This window comes from Oryzias latipes, chromosome 3 (genome assembly GCF_053564925.1).
Source record: "Oryzias latipes strain Hd-rR chromosome 3, Olatipes_Hd-rR_3.1".
Classification (NCBI taxonomy): domain Eukaryota; kingdom Metazoa; phylum Chordata; class Actinopteri; order Beloniformes; family Adrianichthyidae; genus Oryzias; species Oryzias latipes.
Genome location: NC_136239.1, coordinates 7006901 through 7024750, shown reverse-complemented (window position 1 = coordinate 7024750; position 17850 = coordinate 7006901).

Below are 17850 nucleotides of genomic sequence, written 5' to 3'. Positions count from 1 at the left end.
AAAGCAGTCAGTAATATACCATTATCAAACATCTGCAAAACCAAAAGACAATTCGGACTAATGTGATTTTTGAAAAATAGAAATATTTATGAAACTCCAAAGGTTTTTGATTAACCTGGCAATGTTTATATATATATATATATATATATATATATATATATATATATATATATATATATATATATATATATATATATATATATATAATATACATATATATTGTATATATATACTAAACATACATATATATTAAAAAAAAAAAACCCGCCCTTTCACCCTCCGCGGGTGGTTTCTCCTCCAAGCTAGGGTCCTCTACCAGAGGCAGTGTTGCCAGATTTTGCGGTGTTGGTTCTAAATTTGCGGGTAAAAATGGCTTTGGGCGGGTATGCATAATTTGGGCGGTTTTAGCGTCGGTTCGGCGGGTTTTTCCCCTCATGAATATATAATAATGGACTACGTTAGACTGTGTGCCTGTTGGAGTCTTATGTACTGAAGCTCCGTGTACGCACTAGGCAGAGACGATAATGGGCTCTGTCGTTAGAACCTGTTGAGGGTGTGCAACGCCCCTCCTCTTAGAAATTGTGTTTTTTAAAGGATGATACCGCGGTCGCGTGTGGGCGGAGCTAATGTTATGCTAGCTCCCACGATAAGTTTGAGGCTAAGGAAGTTGATAACCTCAGCTTTCGGTTCCAGAAATGGAGGTACAGTATGTTTCAGAGTAGGTCAAGTTGCCATGGCAACTCATGCTCTGAACATAACCTGGTCCGGAGCAGATTTAGTTGAAGCTTAGTTTCTTTTTAAGAGAGGTGAAGCAGCATGACGTGTCCATTTGAAGATGATTTAGTGGATGAAGAAGCTCAGATAATACTTTTTCCACCGTGAGAGGGTGATAAGACCACATATGGATGTTGGAAAGATAAACTTTTTTACTTTGATCTAACTTAATTATTTGTTTCATTTAAGATAAATCATTTTTTTGTTATGTCACCTTAAAAATAACACGTAGCTTTCAGACAATTATTTTCCTTTCATTTAAATTAATTTAATTAAGTAGGTGTAACTTTGGTGCTGCTGTTAGATCAGCACCGCAAGGGATTGTGGGATACCATTCCCTTTGCCTGTCTGGACGGATTTGGGTTTAAGAGGCTCCGTGCACGTAACTAAGGAGTTCTACTTCCGCCGCCTTGAGTGTGAGGCCGACCATTTCCGGCTTGCGACTTCTTTAGCAGCGACACGGCAGATTTTGATTGCGAAAGATGGTATATTTCACCCGTTTTCTACAAGGTCACCCGAAAATCGACGTGAACGACATCTACAGGATTGTCGACCAGTGCGTGGTTACATGGGCAAAATATCGTGTCTAAAATATATAGTGTCGAAAATCCCGAAATAAAATGTGTCCCGTTGTAAACAAACCTGTGCTGTCACATATTTATGCAGCAGCTCGGTAATATACGAGGCGATCTTCCAAACGTGCTTTTATTAATTTTATGAATATTATGAAGTGCCTGTTCGCTCATCATTTTTATATTTAATCCTTGTGGTCAGTGCTTTTTTTGTGGAAGAAGAACAGAACTGAAGAACAACCCAGTGTTAGGATAGGCTAACAAAACGGGCTAACGACATTAGCCTTTTGATGGAGACAAAATCCAGGACAAACCATGTGGGAAACGCTGCAATCTGCATCCTGGTTGCACGTAAATGTCTGGGAATAACATCAGCCTTTATTTGTCGGGGCACAATTAGAAACACAATTCCATGTGTTGTGATTTTTTGAAACGTTTCTAAGGACTGAGCGGCATTTCTGCTCTGAAAAGCTCCCACACACTGTGTGCTCTGCTCTGTCCTCGCGAGTCCGGCAGCCGCTAACCCAGAGCGGCGGTTCGGCTCGCAGTCCGAATTCTCACACATAACAAAACAACAAAACGCACACGTAACAAAGCACCCTCCCCTCAAACACATTAATAAATCCGGCTGCTCTGCTCAGAGAGGTTCACTCGGTCCACTGGCTCCGGAGCCCGAACGCAGAGCTCGGATGCCGGGTCCAGACCTCAGTGGACACGCATCCCCCCGCATCTCCCTTGTGAGGGGTGAAAAAGAGGGGAGAGCCAGCGGGGCGAGAGCGGAGCGGGGCTTACGCGGGGCGTCCGCAGAGCCGCTGGTCGGTCCCGTATGAGCTCACTGGCTTTCTCTCAGCGAAACACCGTCTATGCATGACGTAAACCAGAGCAGCAGTGACACACGATCGGAATGACCGTTTACATGAACAACGATCGGTATACCCAGCTATCTCGATCGGAAAGAAATTTTGATCCGAACGAGTCTGACCGGGGCAAAGTATTCCGAACGGCGTGTTTACATGACGCATTCTCTTTCCGATTGCTGCAAATACGAAACACGACTCGTCTTGCTTGGGGTGAAGTCTTCCCGGCGTGTTCACCATCCATTCGGCTCTCACCGACACATATACTAGAAAGCTATGAAAGCTTATATTAGTACTGTTGTACTTTGACAAATTCGCACACGGGTACACAACAATGTTGTGATGTCTTTGTCACGCGTTGAAACAACAAACGCCTTTCTTTTACCCGAAATCCGCTCCTATTTACTCAAAACTAGCAACTCAACAAAACTCCCCACAACAATAACACGACCAACAGGAAGTTGTCGGCCTCACACTCGAAACACGGAAGTTAACCGGAAGTTCTATCGTGCACGTAGGCTAAATGTGTTTAGTTGTTTTACTGTGTTTTTTGCCGAGTTATGTTGTCCTAATATGCTTACATCTATCCACCATGAGTGAGAGGAAGGGAGAGGATGATGAGTTTATATAGCACCCCTACAAGTACTTACTGTAATGACAGTGATGGAAAGTTCTTTAATGAATTTTTGCACTCCATGCATATTTTCCGTCCTTTTTGTTGTTATAAAAATGAGAATATCTGCCGGCTCAAACTTAGACATATGAGAGTTCAACAAATATAAGTAATTAAGATGGAAAAAAGATTAATGGAGTAATGTGACATTTAGTTAGATAAATACGTGAATTTGAGTTGCATAAACAATTATTGAGTTTTATAGACGTAAGAAATTAGGTTAAATAAATTTAACTAAATTATTTGTTACCCATTAGAAGTAATTCATTTAAGTTTATTTATTTATATATATATATATATTTAAGATATATATATATTTATATATATATAAAAGATATATATATATATATATATATATAGATATCTTAAATATATCTATAGATATATATATATATATCTTATATATATATATCTTTTATACATATATATATATATATATATATATATATATATATATATATATATATATATATATATATATATATATATATATATATAAAATATATATATATATATATCTTTTATATATATATATATATCTTATATATATAAAAGATATATATATATATATATATATATATATATATCTTTTATATATTTATATATATATATATATATATATATATATAAGATATCTTTTATATATATATATATATATATATATATATATATATATATATATATATATATATATAAAATATATATATATAAGATATATATATATATATATATATATATATATATATATATATATATATCAAAGCTTATGAAACTCATATTATTTGCTGATGACACAAATATATTCTATTCTACAGACAATCATAGGGAACTTATCAAGGTGGTGAACACAGAGTTACACAAAATGAACTTAAAATAAAAGAACCACAAAGAAACGTGTCTGTGTGTCGGTCTGTGGCACTAAACTTTGGAACGGTTTAAATAATGAGCTCAAAGAATGTTCAAATATTCAAGAAAATGTATAAAGAAACTCTTATTCCAGGATATAAAGATAAAAGGGATTTAAGGATCAGCAGGTGTTTGAATAATTCCAAATGCATGTGTGAACTTGATTGTGGTGAAATAATCAAAGCTCTTAATTACAACCACTGAGTGTTACATTGTAATGTGCAATAATGATTACTGAAATGTTTAAATTACAATCAATAAGCTATTGATTTTGTTTACTTGATCTGCAATGTGTAGCAATAATTTCTGATTTAAAGTTATCATGTATTCTAAAGATTATCAATGATTATTTTATATCGGTACTGTTTACTGAAATCATGAATGAATCAATCATTAATAGGCACTGGATTTTGTTACTTCAAGATAATCTATCTAATCAGAACCGGATTTAAAACACTGTAAAACTATCAAATTAATGAACTCAGTAGGAGTGGGATTATATAAACTTGCTTCTTCCCACTCCTTTTCAAGCAATAAATCAAACTCTACTTATACTTCAGTTAATGATCACTGTATGTAATTAAGCAAATGTGATTTAAGTGACATTTTGTTTTGTTTTCTGTCTTTTTAATCTATGCATTTCATCATTTCTGTAATGAGTTTGATAAATATGTGTAAATTCTTTATTGCTTTGACTACAATGATTGAAATAAATCAATAAAATCAAATATATATATAATGTGTATATACATATATAAATATATACATAAATATGTATATATACATATATAATATATATATATATAAATTAAAAAAAATATATATATATATAATTGGAATTGGGTCACTTGAATCATGCAGTGTAAGGCCGCATTTACACTGCAGGTCTTGATGCCCATATCCGATTTTCTGACTATATCTGATTTTTTTGACGACCCGCTTACATCATCTTTTAAAAGTGACCCGTATCCGATTTTTGCATTTACACTATACAATGCTGAAGCCATCAAACATAGACGTTCTGGGGACTACGTAGCAGCACTTCCGCCTTCCGCGGACCTCCTTCTGACTTTTGTGTGACAGCGGTTGTCATGGAGGCAACGCAGCAACGGACGGAGGCGTTGCCTTGGGCGCTCCTGAGGAGATGCAGGGGGGAGGGGGGGGGGGGGGGCTGCTCGGCCAGCTTATGTGCTCTCTCTGAGTTTTGAATGAGGAAATGTTTGCAGACGTGCTGTACTAACACAGGCAAAGAAATAAACGGCTCCTAGCCTGTTCCATATCAACGGTGTCCTGCTTGATTAGTTACGTTTGCGTCCCGACCGGGACCGGACCGTAAATAACAGCGGTTTCCGACTACGATCTGAAGCTTGAGGCTGAAGGGTAACACTTTGACAGCAAAATCAGCGCACAAAAGCACCTTAATAAGTCACTTGATCTCAGTTGGTGGTATCCTGAGTTAATGTCACTGACGTACGACTCGCATTTACTGGGGAATATCTGATTTGTCTGCTTACATGACACACGCAAATGCACGTATCCAATTCGTATCCGATTTATTTCCACATATGAATGAGGCCTGTATCTGATCTGAGAAAAACCAAATCCATGCGCTTTTGTCCTGCTTACACGTTCACCGGTCATATCTGATCTGTGCCGCATGAGAGGAAAAAATCTGAATTGGGTCACTTGAACCATGCAGTGTAAATGCGGCCTAGGTCTAGTAGTTCTTATTTGAAAATGATCTGTGTCGCCACCTAGAGGGCAGTAGAGGTGATGTCTTAAGTGGAAGCTGTCTCTGGTGATGTTCTGGGCTTTACTGAGGGAGTGGGAGCCATAGATGTCAAGCAGAGATCTTCTCTGATGTAGTAGGTGGTGTCAAGAATCTGCTCAAATCTGCATTGTCTTCATCGCCCTTCCACAGATCCCCCTGCCTTTTGGTGAATTTGGGAGCGCCGTGGCAGCAAGACGAGGCGAGGGAGTAATTGCTATCGGTAATCCTCCCGGATTAGATGGTTCCATCACAAATGGAATCATCTGCTGCCTAAGGGGACATGCAGAATAATATGCAACTTTCATAAGTGATTAATTTCCTTTTTTTTAAAACAATTTCAACAATAGAAAAAGAAAAAAACATATAAAAGAAAAACGATTGAGGAATTACTAAAATATTTATTTGACATATTCGTTGAAATATTAATTAGTGAAATTTTGAGTGAAAGCAGTCAGTAATATACCATTATCAAACATCTGCAAAACCAAAAGACAATTCGGACTAATGTGATTTTTGAAAAATAGAAATATTTATGAAACTCCAAAGGTTTTTGATTAACCTGGCAATGTTTATATATATATATATATATATATATATATATATATATATATATATATATATATATATATATATATATATACATATATATTGTATATATATACTAAACATACATATATATTAAAAAAAAAAAACCCGCCCTTTCACCCTCCGCGGGTGGTTTCTCCTCCAAGCTAGGGTCCTCTACCAGAGGCAGTGTTGCCAGATTTTGCGGTGTTGGTTCTAAATTTGCGGGTAAAAATGGCTTTGGGCGGGTATGCATAATTTGGGCGGTTTTAGCGTCGGTTCGGCGGGTTTTTCCCCTCATGAATATATAATAATGGACTACGTTAGACTGTGTGCCTGTTGGAGTCTTATGTACTGAAGCTCCGTGTACGCACTAGGCAGAGACGATAATGGGCTCTGTCGTTAGAACCTGTTGAGGGTGTGCAACGCCCCTCCTCTTAGAAATTGTGTTTTTTAAAGGATGATACCGCGGTCGCGTGTGGGCGGAGCTAATGTTATGCTAGCTCCCACGATAAGTTTGAGGCTAAGGAAGTTGATAACCTCAGCTTTCGGTTCCAGAAATGGAGGTACAGTATGTTTCAGAGTAGGTCAAGTTGCCATGGCAACTCATGCTCTGAACATAACCTGGTCCGGAGCAGATTTAGTTGAAGCTTAGTTTCTTTTTAAGAGAGGTGAAGCAGCATGACGTGTCCATTTGAAGATGATTTAGTGGATGAAGAAGCTCAGATAATACTTTTTCCACCGTGAGAGGGTGATAAGACCACATATGGATGTTGGAAAGATAAACTTTTTTACTTTGATCTAACTTAATTATTTGTTTCATTTAAGATAAATCATTTTTTTGTTATGTCACCTTAAAAATAACACGTAGCTTTCAGACAATTATTTTCCTTTCATTTAAATTAATTTAATTAAGTAGGTGTAACTTTGGTGCTGCTGTTAGATCAGCACCGCAAGGGATTGTGGGATACCATTCCCTTTGCCTGTCTGGACGGATTTGGGTTTAAGAGGCTCCGTGCACGTAACTAAGGAGTTCTACTTCCGCCGCCTTGAGTGTGAGGCCGACCATTTCCGGCTTGCGACTTCTTTAGCAGCGACACGGCAGATTTTGATTGCGAAAGATGGTATATTTCACCCGTTTTCTACAAGGTCACCCGAAAATCGACGTGAACGACATCTACAGGATTGTCGACCAGTGCGTGGTTACATGGGCAAAATATCGTGTCTAAAATATATAGTGTCGAAAATCCCGAAATAAAATGTGTCCCGTTGTAAACAAACCTGTGCTGTCACATATTTATGCAGCAGCTCGGTAATATACGAGGCGATCTTCCAAACGTGCTTTTATTAATTTTATGAATATTATGAAGTGCCTGTTCGCTCATCATTTTTATATTTAATCCTTGTGGTCAGTGCTTTTTTTGTGGAAGAAGAACAGAACTGAAGAACAACCCAGTGTTAGGATAGGCTAACAAAACGGGCTAACGACATTAGCCTTTTGATGGAGACAAAATCCAGGACAAACCATGTGGGAAACGCTGCAATCTGCATCCTGGTTGCACGTAAATGTCTGGGAATAACATCAGCCTTTATTTGTCGGGGCACAATTAGAAACACAATTCCATGTGTTGTGATTTTTTGAAACGTTTCTAAGGACTGAGCGGCATTTCTGCTCTGAAAAGCTCCCACACACTGTGTGCTCTGCTCTGTCCTCGCGAGTCCGGCAGCCGCTAACCCAGAGCGGCGGTTCGGCTCGCAGTCCGAATTCTCACACATAACAAAACAACAAAACGCACACGTAACAAAGCACCCTCCCCTCAAACACATTAATAAATCCGGCTGCTCTGCTCAGAGAGGTTCACTCGGTCCACTGGCTCCGGAGCCCGAACGCAGAGCTCGGATGCCGGGTCCAGACCTCAGTGGACACGCATCCCCCCGCATCTCCCTTGTGAGGGGTGAAAAAGAGGGGAGAGCCAGCGGGGCGAGAGCGGAGCGGGGCTTACGCGGGGCGTCCGCAGAGCCGCTGGTCGGTCCCGTATGAGCTCACTGGCTTTCTCTCAGCGAAACACCGTCTATGCATGACGTAAACCAGAGCAGCAGTGACACACGATCGGAATGACCGTTTACATGAACAACGATCGGTATACCCAGCTATCTCGATCGGAAAGAAATTTTGATCCGAACGAGTCTGACCGGGGCAAAGTATTCCGAACGGCGTGTTTACATGACGCATTCTCTTTCCGATTGCTGCAAATACGAAACACGACTCGTCTTGCTTGGGGTGAAGTCTTCCCGGCGTGTTCACCATCCATTCGGCTCTCACCGACACATATACTAGAAAGCTATGAAAGCTTATATTAGTACTGTTGTACTTTGACAAATTCGCACACGGGTACACAACAATGTTGTGATGTCTTTGTCACGCGTTGAAACAACAAACGCCTTTCTTTTACCCGAAATCCGCTCCTATTTACTCAAAACTAGCAACTCAACAAAACTCCCCACAACAATAACACGACCAACAGGAAGTTGTCGGCCTCACACTCGAAACACGGAAGTTAACCGGAAGTTCTATCGTGCACGTAGGCTATTGTGGGTTTTTGACCAAATGTGTTTAGTTGTTTTACTGTGTTTTTTGCCGAGTTATGTTGTCCTAATATGCTTACATCTATCCACCATGAGTGAGAGGAAGGGAGAGGATGATGAGTTTATATAGCACCCCTACAAGTACTTACTGTAATGACAGTGATGGAAAGTTCTTTAATGAATTTTTGCACTCCATGCATATTTTCCGTCCTTTTTGTTGTTATAAAAATGAGAATATCTGCCGGCTCAAACTTAGACATATGAGAGTTCAACAAATATAAGTAATTAAGATGGAAAAAAGATTAATGGAGTAATGTGACATTTAGAAAGATAAATACGTGAATTTGAGTTGCATAAACAATTATTGAGTTTTATAGACGTAAGAAATTAGGTTAAATAAATTTAACTAAATTATTTGTTACCCATTAGAAGTAATTCATTTAAGTTTATTTATATATATATATATATATATATATATATATATATATATATATATATATATATATATATATATATACATGTGTCACAAGGAAAATGGAAACAAGATCAGAAATTTGTGCGTTTACTTTGTCTGTTATTTTTCTCCAAGCAGAATCTCTTTTCTTTTGATGATGCAGCCGTGTTACTTTTTTGATGGATGAATAATCTTTATACGCCGTCGTAAAGATCTCAAACTCTGTCTTACTTCCGTCTCAAGTGTCGCGCTTTCTTTTTTTTCTCTTCACGCGTCTCCATGGTGACTCCAGAAATCAGCGATCTATTGAGAATGTCTTTATGTACCTGCTGTGCACGTGCGTTAACCCAGGGTTACCAAGTCGAGCGTAATTATGCTAACTCATATCCGGTCTTTTGGTACCGACATACCCAGAGTAAGCAAGTTCAGGCGGATTTCAGCCAGAGTTCAGGGTTAAACTCAGGCTAGTTTAAACATGCTTCCTAGAATACCCCCCAGATCGCTGCATGGAGCGATGTCTGTTTATATCAATGCATGGTAGACACAGAGAATGTGGAGAGATCAAGTTTATTATTTTGAAGAGTTCTATTTGGTAATCATGTTTCCATGTTTGAGTTCATAAAACCATCACAGAGAAAGTCTCTGCTTCAACTTCCGCAGTGAAAGCTGTGTCTTAATCTGACGCCCGGGGTTTCCATATCTGACAGAGTCTGAAGCCAAAGCCCCTCCCCCGCCTCTCTACCTGTTCACCTGTTCACATCCTCTGCAGCTGAGAGTTGTTTTCCCCTGCGCTCCTCAGTGTGTCCTACACAGAGAGCGCAAAATATGGTCGTCATAGCAGCAGGTTGACACGATAGTCGGGGCGCTCCAGCACAGCACAAAGATGAAAACTCCCCACGCAGGTTATAGCGAGGAGGATAGAGCGGGTTAAGAAAATTAATGGAAAAAGGCGGTCCACTGAATAAATACTCAATACTTTACTCATTTGATATATATATATTTATTAATTTTTTCTGATGTGTACATATATACATATATATATATATATATATATTACACAATAATACACAAACTCAAACACCCCCCCCCCTCCCCCCCTCCGTTGGGCGGTTTTTGGCTCAGTCTGGTGGTTTTCAGATGACTTTTGGGCTGGAAAACTGTGACTCTATCTGGCAACACTGACCAGAGGCCTGGGACCTTGAGGGTCCTGCACAGTATCTTAGCTGTTCCTAGCACTGTGCTTTTCTGGACTGAGAGGTCTGAGGTCTTTCCAGGTATCTGTTGTAGCCACTCCTCAACCTTGGGGGTTACTGCCCCGAGTGCTCCAATTATCACAAGCACCACTGTCACCTTCACTTTCCAGGCTTTCTCCAGTTCTTCTCTGAGTCCCTGGTATTTCTCCAGTTTCTCATGTTCCTTCTTCCTGATGTTCCCATTGCTTGGCACTGCCACATCCACCACAACAGCTTTCCTCTGTTCTTTTTGTCCACCACTACAATGTCTACTTGGTTTGCCATTACCATCCTATCAGTCTGGATCTGGAAGTTCCACAGGATCTTTGCCCTCTCATTCTCTACCACCTTCGGAGGTGTTTCCCATATTGACCTTGGGGTTTCCAGTCCATATTCTGCACACATGTTCCTGTATATTATTCCAGCCACTTGATTGTGGCGCTCCATGTATGCTTTTCCTGCCAGCATCTTACACCCTGCAGTTATATGCTGGATTGTTTCAGGCGCCTCTTTGCACAGCCTACACCTTGGGTCTTGTCTGGTGTGGTAAATCTGAGCCTCTATGGCTCTGGTGCTCAGGGCTTGTTCCTGAGCTGCCAGGATGAGCGCTTCATTGCTGTCCTGTAGGCCAGCCCTTTCTAGCCATTGGAAGGACTTCTTGATATCAGCCACTTCAGTTATGGTCCGGTGATACATCCCATGCAGGGGTTTGTCCTCCCATGAGGATCTGTCCTTCAGCACTGTATCCTCTGCTTTCCATTGCCTGAGACGTTCATTGAACACACTGTCAGTTGTGGCCTTGAGCTTGATGTAATAATGCATCTTGGATGTTTCATCCTGGATTGTGGCTTCTACGCTCACTAGTCCTCTGCGTCCTTCCTTGCGGCTAGCATACAGTCTCAGGGTGCTGGATTTGGGATGGAACCCTCCATGCATGGTGAGGAGCTTTCGTGTTTTAACATCCATGGTCTGTATCTCTTCCCTTGGCCATCTTATTATTACTGCAGGGTATCTAATAATTGGCAGTGCGTAGCTGTTTACTGCCCGTGTCTTATTTTTGCCATTGAGCTGGCTTCCCAGGACTTGCCTTACTCGTCGGAGGTATTTAGCTGGACTATCTATCTATCTATCTATATATGTATATATATATATATATATATATATATATATATATATATATATATATATATATATATATATATATATATATATATATATATATATATCCATAATACGTGTGTCCCATGAAATGCACACAATGAAGAGAAAAAAGTATGTCTTCTCTCCCATTTGTTATAGTTTTACAACAGAACCTAGATTTAATGTCTCACCCAGGGGTGAGCAACGTTTCACCCGGACAATGGTAAGAGTAAAGGTTAATGGCCGACGAAGTGTGCGTTACCACTTTTTAACAAACGCAGTGGAAGCCTGAACCGTCCAACGCAAAGCGTGATATGGTATAACATTGTTTGCATTTACAATAGTAATATAATAAGATAATAATAAGTGCAATGAATATGTGTAATAATAGATATCCATTTTGAACAACAGGAAAATGGATTTGTTTCCATTACTCTCATAGGTTGTCATACCCCCCCCGCCCAGTCAAGGGAGCCACCTCCCCCTATTTAGAATGAGGGAAGTAATCCCACAAATAGTGGATGCCACAATTCCAGCTGTGGTGACCGTAATGGGATTGCAGAGGTAAGTGCCTGAACCTCTGTTCACTGAGCTAAAGACTGGCAGTAGTGTTGGCATGTCGGTGCCAGCTGTGTTTACCTGGACAAAAGTAATCGGAATGAAGGCCTGATCAAAATTTTAAATTCATTTTAAATTATTGATCTTTATGTTAGGTCTCTGATGTAGTGTTAACAGAAATATACTAGTGCTTTCATAGACACAGATGAGCTCCTTATGGAGCCTTTATCGTGTAAAATCAACTTTTTGAGTGTGATATCATGTTAATTCTTCTCCAAAAACAGCCCCAAAGCAGTATATTGATCTATTCAAGCATTTCTGAGGATTCTTCTAAAACCTGTTCTCTGAGTACCAGCCCCCCCAATCCATGAAAACGAGCGGGCTGTCATACATATGCAAAAATGGAGCTGCGTAAAAAACGAACTTTTTATTTTCAAAAATCGTTCTTCAGTGTGCCAATGGTAATATATTCTCATATATATATGCATGTAGGCTTAAGAATTGCATGGCATGCCCTTTAAATCAGCTGTCCCCTCTGTCTCTCTTTAGACACACATTCTTCAGGAGGAGGGTAAACTGCTGCATCGGCACAGGATTCCTTATAACATCTCAGGGAAATATTATCACCTGTGCACACATTATTAGGCAGAGCTCCAGAGTTCTGGTGAGCAACATCAACGTTGTTTTACTAAAACGTCAATTCGTCATTGTTTGAAGAACAAGAAATAGGACTGATTGTGTCCTCACCGTTTTTCAGGTGAAGCTGAATAGTGGGGTCTACAAAGAAGCCACCGTCAAAAGGGTGAACGACGAAGAAGACCTTACCCTCATTCACATTAATACATCCGTGAGAATGTGCTTCCTCTTTGTCCTCTCCCTTTTCTTCTCATCCTCCCACTGCCACTTCTCTCCTTCCTCATTCTCCAGTTTTCTTTCTTTTCCTCTTCATCTCCCTTTTTTTTCCCTTCCTTCTTTTCAACCCACTTCACTTTATTTAGAAAGAGTCAGTTCCTCAAGGCACCACCCAAAACATGAGAAAAGAGGTGATGTCCTAGGTGGAAGCTGTCTCTGGTGATGTTCTGGGCTTTACCGGAGGAGTGGGAGCCATAGATGTCAAGCAGAGATCTTCTCTGATGTAGTAGGTGGTGTCAAGAATCTGCTCAAATCTGCATTGTCTTCATCGCCCTTCCACAGATCCCCCTGCCTTTTGTTGAATTTGGGAGCGCCGTGGCAGCAAGACGAGGCGAGGGAGTAATTGCTATCGGTAATCCTCCCGGATTAGATGGTTCCATCACAAATGGAATCATCTGCTGCCTAAGGGGACATGCAGAATAGTATGCAACTTTCATAAGTGATTAATTTCCCTTTTTTAAAACAATTTCAACAATAGAAAAAGAAAAAAACATATAAAATAAAAACGATTGAGGAATTACTAAAATATTTATTTGACATATTCGTTGAAATATTAATTAGTGAAATTTTGAGTGAAAGCAGTCAGTAATATACCATTATCAAACATCTGCAAAACCAAAAGACAATTCGGACTAATGTGATTTTTGAAAAATAGAAATATTTATTAAACTCCAAAGGTTTTTGATTAACCTGGCAATGTTTATATATATATATATATATATATATATATATATATATATATATATATATATATATATATATATATATATATATATATACATATATATATATACATGTGTCACAAGGAAAATGGAAACAAGATCAGAAATTTGTGCGTTTACTTTGTCTGTTATTTTTCTCCAAGCAGAATCTCTTTTCTTTTGATGATGCAGCCGTGTTACTTTTTTGATGGATGAATAATCTTTATACGCCGTCGTAAAGATCTCAAACTCTGTCTTACTTCCGTCTCAAGTGTCGCGCTTTTTTTTTCTCTCCACGCGTCTCCATGGTGACTCCAGAAATCGGCGATCTATTGAGAATGTCTTTATGTACCTGCTGTGCACGTGCGTTAACCCAGGGTTACCAAGTCGAGCGTAATTATGCTAACTCATATCCGGTCTTTTGGTACCGACATACCCAGAGTAAGCAAGTTCAGGCGGATTTCAGCCAGAGTTCAGGATTAAACCCAGGCTAGTTTAAACATGCTTCCTAGAATACCCCCCAGATCGCTGCATGGAGCGATGTCTGTTTATATCAATGCATGGTAGACACAGAGAATGTGGAGAGATCAAGTTTATTATTTTGAAGAGTTCTATTTGGTAATCATGTTTCCATGTTTGAGTTCATAAAACCATCACAGAGAAAGTCTCTGCTTCAACTTCCGCAGTGAAAGCTGTGTCTTAATCTGACGCCCGGGGTTTCCATATCTGACAGAGTCTGAAGCCAAAGCCCCTCCCCCGCCTCTCTACCTGTTCACCTGTTCACATCCTCTGCAGCTGAGAGTTGTTTTCCCCTGCGCTCCTCAGTGTGTCCTACACAGAGAGCGCAAAATATGGTCGTCATAGCAGCAGGTTGACACGATAGTCGGGGCGCTCCAGCACAGCACAAAGATGAAAACTCCCCACGCAGGTTATAGCGAGGAGGATAGAGCGGGTTAAGAAAATTAATGGAAAAAGGCGGTCCACTGAATAAATACTCAATACTTTACTCATTTGATATATATATATTTATTAATTTTTTCTGATGTGTACATATATACATATATATATATATATATATATTACACAATAATACACAAACTCAAACACCCCCCCCCCCCTCCCCCCCTCCGTTGGGCGGTTTTTGGCTCAGTCTGGTGGTTTTCAGATGACTTTTGGGCTGGAAAACTGTGACTCTATCTGGCAACACTGACCAGAGGCCTGGGACCTTGAGGGTCCTGCACAGTATCTTAGCTGTTCCTAGCACTGTGCTTTTCTGGACTGAGAGGTCTGAGGTCTTTCCAGGTATCTGTTGTAGCCACTCCTCCAGCTTGGGGGTTACTGCCCCGAGTGCTCCAATTATCACAAGCACCACTGTCACCTTCACTTTCCAGGCTTTCTCCAGTTCTTCTCTGAGTCCCTGGTATTTCTCCAGTTTCTCATGTTCCTTCTTCCTGATGTTCCCATTGCTTGGCACTGCCACATCCACCACAACAGCTTTCCTCTGTTCTTTTTGTCCACCACTACAATGTCTACTTGGTTTGCCATTACCATCCTATCAGTCTGGATCTGGAAGTTCCACAGGATCTTTGCCCTCTCATTCTCTACCACCTTCGGAGGTGTTTCCCATATTGACCATGGGGTTTCCAGTCCATATTCTGCACACATGTTCCTGTATATTATTCCAGCCACTTGATTGTGGCGCTCCATGTATGCTTTTCCTGCCAGCATCTTACACCCTGCAGTTATATGCTGGATTGTTTCAGGCGCCTCTTTGCACAGCCTACACCTTGGGTCTTGTCTGGTGTGGTAAATCTGAGCCTGGGGTTCTGTCCTCTTTCCTTTTTTACTTCTACCCTTCCTCTCCCCTATTCTTGATCATAATTTATCATTTAGTTCTCCATGCCTCTGTTTGGTGCAGTGCGATTCTTGTATTGTCCCTCTTTTCCTCTCCCATCCTGGGGAGTGGGAGTGCTTCCAGACTCCAGTTGTTTCATCCGTGCTCCAGTTCCTGACCGTTTACCTCGCCTTTGCTCCTACTCCTACACCTGGCTGTGGATCCTGACTCTGGCTCATCTCTGGCTCGTCTCTGCTCTGTGCCTGACCGAGTACCTCGTCTCTGCTCCTGCTCCTACACCTGGCTGTGGTTCCTGCCTCCGGCTCGACTCGCGCCTTTGACTGTCCCCACAACCACGGCTGGATGAAGCTCGTCTGCTGGACTTTTATATATGTAGTTGTAGATTTAGATAAGTTAATTCTTCTCTAAGAGTTCTGGTAAATCGCCTGTCCGTCCTGGGGGAGGATCCCTCCTTCATGTGGGCACCCCTGAGGTTTCTTCGTTTTTTCCGGAATCCGTTTTTTTTGGGAGTTTTTCCTTACCGCGAAGGGGGGTCTAAGGGCAGGGATGCCAGTATAGCTTAGTCAGTTTGTTAGTTCATTTTAGTATTTTTCTATTGAACTCTTTGTATTCGTGATCCTTTTGATTTCATGTTTTACTTCGAAACCCATCGAGACGACTGTTGTTGTGATTTTGGGCTATACAAATAAAATTGAATTTAATTGAATTGAGCCTCTATCGCTCTGGTGCTCAGGGCTTGTTCCTGAGCTGCCAGGATGAGCGCTTCAGTGCTATCCTGTAGGCCAGCCCTTTCCAGCCATTGGTAGGACTTCTTGATATCAGCCACTTCAGTTATGTTTTGGTGGTACATCCCATGCAGGGGTTTGTCCTCCCATGATGATCTGTCCTCCAGCACTGTATCCTCTGCTCTCCATTGCCTGAGGCATCACTGAGCACACTGTCACTCAGTGTTCAACAAACTAAGCAGCCAAACAGCATGGATGTCACTTCGGGTCTTAGACACTTCAGTCATGGTTCAAAAAACGAAACACGCATGCCCGGCCACATCCCAGAATCCTTTGGTGCCGTTAGACCCAACGTGCACGTGATCGCCGCTACAATATGATGCAGCTTTCAAGTTAAAAGCAGCGTGAAAAAATCCACCATCACCAACGGGATTGGAAAAGCCGGTCAGCTGCGTGACGGAGAGAACAGCACATGTGTGAATAACATTACCCTTTATTTTGTCGGGACACGACTGGAAACACAAATCCACGTGGTCGTTTTAACGGTTTCTGAGGACTGACCAGAATTTTGCATTGAAAATCTCACAGCTTCCGTATGAGCTGGAGACATGTTTTCCTGGCTGCTGCTCGTTCACATAGAGCTGCGGGGCCGATGGCAGTCTGATGGCTCCATCACGTAACAACGCATCCGCCCCTCATCCACAAAACGTACAGTTTTAAGTCCGATTGCTCTGCACAGACACGATTTCCTCCTCCCTGTAGCCGCCCTGGCCAGAGGTGTCGGAAAAGATAGGAAGGGGAGCGCACGGGGCGAGCGCGGAGCTCAGAGGCGTCCGCGGAACTTCTGACGCACGCGCCGCGCTGGGGCGCGCGCTTTTCAGTCGCCGCTGCTTTATTTTACTTTTTTTTTTTTTTAACCAGCCCTGTTAGTACCATAATGCTGCCGCGACACAAGCGGAAGGAGAGCTGTTCCTTTTCACCCCTCCATGCAGTGCTGCTACTTGCTCATTTTTAAACACGTACAACAGTGTGGCGAGCCGGGCGTTAGCCCCGCCTTTAGCCCCTAAGACTCATGGGAAATGGGGGATCGCGGATTTAAATTTCCTCATTATAACTGAGGGATATAATGTTGATTATATGGTTACTGTTTGTAATTTTATGTGTGATACCTACATTGTCAATAAGTAAAAAAAACTAAAAAAAAATAAAATAAATAAATAAACCATAACTGAGGAACTTGTGAACAGAATAGAGCTCCATGCTGTTTGTCAGATGTGGTCGTATTGACATGCATGAGCCTGAGGCAAAGCTGACTCCTCACACAGTGTGGTATTGAACCTTACCTATGCTGGGAGTCAGGACGTGATTTGTCAGGTTTACCGTGTTATCTAATACATGCGGCTTTTACTACGACGCGGCTTATGTATGTTTAAAAGTAGTTAAACACGTGAAAATGGGCGGGTGCGGCTTGTTATCGGGTGCGCTTTATAGTCCGGAATTTACAGTATATATATATATATATATATATATATATATATATATATATATATATATATATATATATATATAT